The sequence below is a fragment of the Podarcis raffonei genome, chromosome 4, assembly GCF_027172205.1.
Source record: "Podarcis raffonei isolate rPodRaf1 chromosome 4, rPodRaf1.pri, whole genome shotgun sequence".
NCBI lineage: Eukaryota > Metazoa > Chordata > Lepidosauria > Squamata > Lacertidae > Podarcis > Podarcis raffonei.
In genome coordinates this window covers 7374806-7381231 of record NC_070605.1, presented here as the reverse complement: position 1 = coordinate 7381231, position 6426 = coordinate 7374806, and positions in this window count along the sequence as shown.

Sequence of the window (6426 nt, the reverse complement as noted above, 5' to 3'; positions counted from 1 at the left end):
TGTGTTTTATGTTGTAACCATCCTGAGACCTGTGGGTGTAGGGAATAGGCGCCAACCCTTAAAGGCCTAGGGGTCTTTGACCCATCCCCCAATAAAATATTTGAGGATGCCACCCCCCAGTTTTTGGTGTTTTCCCCCCCCCCAAACACAACCTTTTATCCTTCTCTTAAAAAATAAAAAAATAAACTCACAAAGGTCATGAGGAAAACAAAATACAAGAAAATACAAACGTGGACAGGTCCCATCTTTCCGGGCAAAACGCAAAAGTTTCTTTAAAAGAGGCTTTCCCAAACTTGGGTCCCCAGCAGCTCCCGGACTACAGCTCCCATCATCCCTCCCCATTGGTCCTGCTAGCTAGGGGTGATGGGAGCCGTAGTCCAAAACCAGCTGGAGACCCAAGTTTGCTTTAAAGGGAAAGTAGGCTGGCCCTGTGATTCCCTCTGCTGGACAAAAGCACTGCCCCAGAATCTGAACCACCCGCAGTACTGCTAATTGGAATTAATAGAGCGCAAAACAGAAGTTTGATCGGCACTTCAACCTTTAGGGAGCTTCTAGGTGCTTTCTGCGCCACCTAGAGTACCCACACATAGGAGAACAAATGAAAGACAAACACAAGGGGCAGAAAAAAACCTAGAAAGGGCCATACCAAATGGACATCCGGTGTGAAGAGGTCACTTTCCCCACTGCTGAACAATGCCACAGGTAGAGGAGATGGAATGCTAGAAGTGTCTCTGGGGCAAGGGGAGCTGCTGGGAAATTGAAGTACGGGCTCAAAGTATTACTTTTTTAAAAAGTTGCCGCCTTTATAGGCATTGCCATTCAAATGGTGTGCATACATCATGTGATTGATTGTGCAAGGCGGGCCTTACCTGGCCCCCCACCAATATTTTATTCAAGTCGGCAGCACTGGGTCGTGTGGTTTCCAAATTAGATAAAGACATGAATCTCCTTCCTTTGCACATGTTCCAGCTTGTCAATATCCTCATTTATTCTTTTTAAAATTTATTTGCTCTTCATCTGAAGATTTTACATTATAAACATACAGGATGAAAGCATGGCTTTCTCAAAAACAAGTGATGCCAAAGAAATCTCTCCTTTTCTTCTTTTCTTTTTGTGGATGGAGTTACAAAGTTTGTTGATCAGGGGACTGCTGTGGAAATTGTGCATCTCGATTTCAGTAAGGCTTTTGACAAAGTCCTCTGTGGTGTTTATGTGAGGAAGGTGGTAAAATGTGGGCTGAATGAGGTAACTGTTAGGTGGATTTGACTGACCAAACCCAAAGAGGACTCCTTCATGGTTCCTCCTCATCCTGGGGAAAAGTGACCTGGGGAAAAGTGGATGAAGGAACTGAGGGGATGCTCATCACATTTGCAGTCAACACCAAAGGGATTATAATGGCGTCCTCTCTCTTCTTCAGCAACAGACAGGGAGACACAGAACAGTGCAAAAGCACAGCAGAGCAGAAGAGATAAGACTGACTTCTGTTCTTACACTTTCCAAGCCTAGGAAAGTAAACAGCTTCATGTTCAAAATGAACTTTCTTAAACACCCTTTTTGTTAGGTATCCCAAACCAAGCGCTGCCCAAAGAAAAATGAATATTATTTATGTATGCTACAACAACGGCCAGAATCTTGATTGCACAATATTGGAAGACAGAAGACATACCATCAAAGGAATAAAGGCAAGAAAAACTGATAAACTATGCAGAGTTGGCTAAGCTAACAGATAAACTATGAGAGAAGGACAAAAAGGACTTCAAAAGAGTCTGGGAACCATTTACAGTCTATTTGCAGAAACAAAAAAATGGACTGGATTCACTGGCAGGGTTTGAATAAACGTTCACAACTTTATTTCAGTAACAGACACTTTAGAGAAATGATTTGGGAAATTGTTTTTATATAAGAAAAGCAGGATACAACAAATATAGCTAAATAACTCAGCAGAGGGGAAGCTGAGGGAAGTCCAGAAGAGGGGAGGGAAAACAATGGCAAATAACATGATGATTGAGATCTGTATTTTTATTTGTTATAAAATTCAATAAATATTCGTTTTTTTAAAAGAAAGTAAAGAGAGACATGTGACATACTAGCCACATATCCAGCAATGGGAGGAGTGAATTGCTAACACAACACACATGATTGCAGATGTTACAGAAATGACATGGGGTGGCAAATCTTTAAAGTTGTCACAATGTGTTCAATTCTGGGCATCACCGAAGGAGAAGGGATGTGTCTGCAAGCATTGGAGAGTGAATTTTATGTTATGGTGGGGTGAAATTTAGCCAAGCTTTGCTCTTTGGTAGAAAAAGATGGAAGGACTGGTTTTCAGAGTTTGGAATAGAGAGTGTTAAGAAGTGGGAGGTGAAAGCGGTGATGTTTTGAAGCAGAGCTGGCGATATCAAGCATTTGAGTGATTATCTGGGGATTTTATCACTTTGTCTGTTATTCAAATTGGACTTCAAATAGGCTAAAGTCCAGCCAAGGTTTAAAGCACATACAAATTCATAATTAGGTGGAATGTGCCTTGATCAAACTTTTATTACTGGCTTTTGGTGGGAAAGTTGAGTTGTTGGGTTGTCTGAATGTTGAAGTTCTGATCTATTTAAAGTTTCAGATCTATAAGCCTGCTTGCTAAGCAAAAAGAAACAGGAAAGCATATGTATCAGAAATGTCTTAGGACATCAAACTGGGAAAGTGGATTTTAAACTAACTGAAAAGGTTTTATGCCCTTGGGAATTTGGTCTCTTAAATCTTAAATCTACCCCTTCGCCTTCCTTGAGTCCCTGGTAGGACATGCCAATCATGGCTTTATTCAAATGGTAATTTAGTCAGGTGATGCAACACTTTTCTTTTCTTTTTTTTAAAGAAATATTTATTGAGGTTTTACAAAAACATAAATACAAGAACACATAATAAAAGAAAAAAGAAAAAGAAAGATACAACATATAAAAGCACAGAAAAAATAAGAAAAATTAAAAACAATTCCATTTTTCCTAACTTAAAACTCATTTGCTTGTTTCTTTGACCTCCTCACACCTCCCCTTCTTGTATTCCCATTTAAATAATCAAGTCAGCAAATCCTTACCCTCTTTCATTTATCTTAACTCTATATCTTAACATTTTATAACTCTGTATTTTCATCCATTATCAATTCATTTTTGCATATTCTTATTAACTTTGTTGCTAACACCACTTATTTCCAATCCAACATCATTTTAACATTCATTAATTTTACAATATTTCTGAAGATAGTCTTTAAATTTCTTCCAGTCTTCCTCCACCAACTCTTCTCCCAGGTCTCGGATTCTGCCAGTCATTTCCGCCAATTCCATATAGTCCATCACCTTCATCTGCCACTCTTCCAGGGTGGGTAGATCTTGTGTCTTCCAATACTTTGCAATAAGTATTCTTGCTGCTGTTGTTGCATACATAAAGAACGTTCTATCCTTCTTTGGCACCAATTGGCCGACTATGCCCAGGAGAAAGGCCTCTGTATTTTTCAGAAAGGTATATTTAAATACCTTTTTCATTTCATTATAGATCATCTCCCAGAAAGCCTTAATCTTTGGGCACGTCCACCAAAGGTGAAAGAATGTACCTTCATTCTCTTTACATTTCCAACATTTGTTATCGGGCAGATGATATATTTTTGTGATGCAACACTTCAAATGGTATAATAGATTGCTGAATCATGTACCCTGTACATGTGCAGTGGCTACGTTAGTTTAAAAAAAAAAAAAAGAAGGAAAGAAAAAGTAGGTTTAAACCAAGAGGTGACAAAGCTATGCTCTGCACATGAAACTTGATTCAAATTTCTTTTTGTAAAATTGGGAGCCATTGAGGGAACGGCAGTGAGAAGGACCCCTTTTGTGTGTTTGTGTAAAATGGTTGGTTGCCCCAAATCTTTGCCCCAGGGGGTCCCAAAGGGCAAATAATGGTGAAGTACTGAACCATCAACAATGGAAGAAAGGTTGCCAAGGTCCAAATATAACATGCAAGATTCTTTCCACAGGTAAATTTCAGAGTTCTCCCACTCTGAATTGTCTCTGAGTAGTTGTTTTATTTAATGGATTTTTATCGATTTTATCAGGTTTTGTTTTGTGTGTATATACTTATGCATTATAGCAGGGACTGAAGGGGGACAGTTAGGGGGAACAGTTAGGTTACCCTAAAACTGTTTGTGAATTTCCTCCCCCAGCCAGGCCTCAAAGCCTCAAGCACTTTTCAAACTGCACTTTTCAAAGTTTTTCTCTCTCTAAGGCTAAAAGCTTTTAGCTCAGCATATTTCTATGTAACAAAGTGAAATATACTCAGAGTCGCGAAGTGATTTCATGCTCTTTATTCAGCTCATAGTGGTGAGGAGGAATGAATGAAAGTCCCCTCAAAGTATCTGCTTTATATACATTATTTACACAATGGACTGCACATGATTGGCTAATTCCGGAATTCTACTGTAAGCCAATCAGGTTGTGGATTCACTTCTATCTGGAGCATGATTGGGTAGTTCCTGCCAACCAATCATACTGCTGCATTGTTCTAGGACCAATCAGACTGCTGCATTCTGAATCCTATTGTTCTAGGACCAATCAGACTGCTGCAGTTTGGATCCTATTCAACTCAGTACATAACACCCCTCCCCTCTAAGTTCCAGTCCTGCCCGGGAGGTCGCATTCATAGTCCTCGAGGTACGCTGGCGGCCTACGTGTGCGTTGCGGCCTGGGGTGTTCCCTGGTCCGGGGTTCAGGTTCTGGCTCGTGTTCCAAGGATGCTGGCTGTGATGGGGCTATTTGGTCTGGCGCAACCGGCTCGCTCAGTCGTGGTTCTGGTTCCGGTGTCCTTTCGGCCTCGCAGGTCCTCTCTGTATTTACTGATTCTGCCTCTCCTGCTGGCCCCTCGTGCTCTATGGGCCTCACTGCCCCTCTGTTCCCTTGGGACTCCTCTGACCTTTCCTCCTCCTGGTTTTCTCCCGGGAATCGTCGCCGTATCTGGTCGCAGTGGCGGCGCCAGCATTGCCCCCCATCTGTTAGCACCTCGTACGACACGGGGCCAGTGACCCTGGTGACTGTGGCGGGTACCCATGTTGGGCCTGCCCCAAAATTCTTTGCGTACACTGGGTCCTGGGCCTCGAAGGTCCGGGGGTTCCTGCCTTCCCCCACCACTACCTCATCCTGAGCTCTATCGGGGTGAATGCGGTCCAATCTGATTGCAAGGCGCCGACCCATTAGTAGTTCGGCGGGGCTCCGGCCAGTTGTTGAGCTGGGGGTGCTGTGCTGTGCTAGAAGGAATGTGGCAAGGCGGTACTCCCAATCCCCTTGCGTCATGCGGCGAAGGGTGTCCTTGGTGGTCCGCACCATGCGTTCTGCTTGGCCATTGGTGGCAGGATGGAATGGCGCCGAACGGATGTGGCGGATGGCGTTCTGCGCTGTGAAGGTTTGGAATTCTCCTGACGTAAATGCAGTCCCGTTGTCTGAGACGAGAGTGTCAGGGAGCCCGTGGGTTGCAAACAGCCTGCGTAGTACCCGGATGGCTGCGGACGTAGAAGTGGACGGTACCAGTGCGACTTCCAGCCATTTGGTGTAGGAGTCCACCACTATGAAGAATGTTTTCCCCTGAAAGGGGCCAGCGAAGTCCACATGCAGGCGTGACCATGGTGCTCGGGCGGACTCCCAGGACTGGACTGGGGCCCTTGGGGGATCTGGGCGGGATTCTTGGCAGGCCTGGCAGTGTTTGTTTTTTTTTTTTTTTTTTTATAAATTTTTTTTATTGCTTTTTTCCAGAATCTAAATCCATCATCAATAACACAACAAAAGCGGTTTTACAGAAAAAAAAAGAAATTAAACAAGAAAAAATTCATTTTTCGAAGTCTTTTTTTTTTTTTTTTCATCATCCACTGGACTTCCCCATCTCCTCCATCCCTGCATTCTTTATAATAAATATAAACAGCAAATTAATACCTTGTTTCCTGTGTTTTTGTATTTTCATCTAATTATTCACTCTGAAATTAAAACTTTTCTCAATCATTAACTTTGTTTCTATCAACTCCGAATTTCAATACTGAAGCATATTTACCTCAAACCTTAGCAAATTTTTAACATTCATATATCTTATAATGTTTTTGTAAATAGTCCTTAAATTTTTTCCAATCCTCTTCCGCAGCCTCTTCTCCCAGGTCTCGGATTCTGCCAGTCATTTCGGCTAGTTGCATATAGTCCATCAGTTGTGTGTGCCATTCTTCCAGTGTGGGTAGCTCCTGTGCCTTCCAGTATTTAGCTATGAGAATTCTTGCTGCAGTCGTTGCATATAGAAAGAAGGTTCTGTCTTTCTTAGGTATCCTCTGGCCCACAATGCCCAAGAGGAAGGCCTCTGGTTTCTTCTGAAAGGTATACTTAAATACCTTTTTCAACTCGTTATAAATCATTTCCCAGA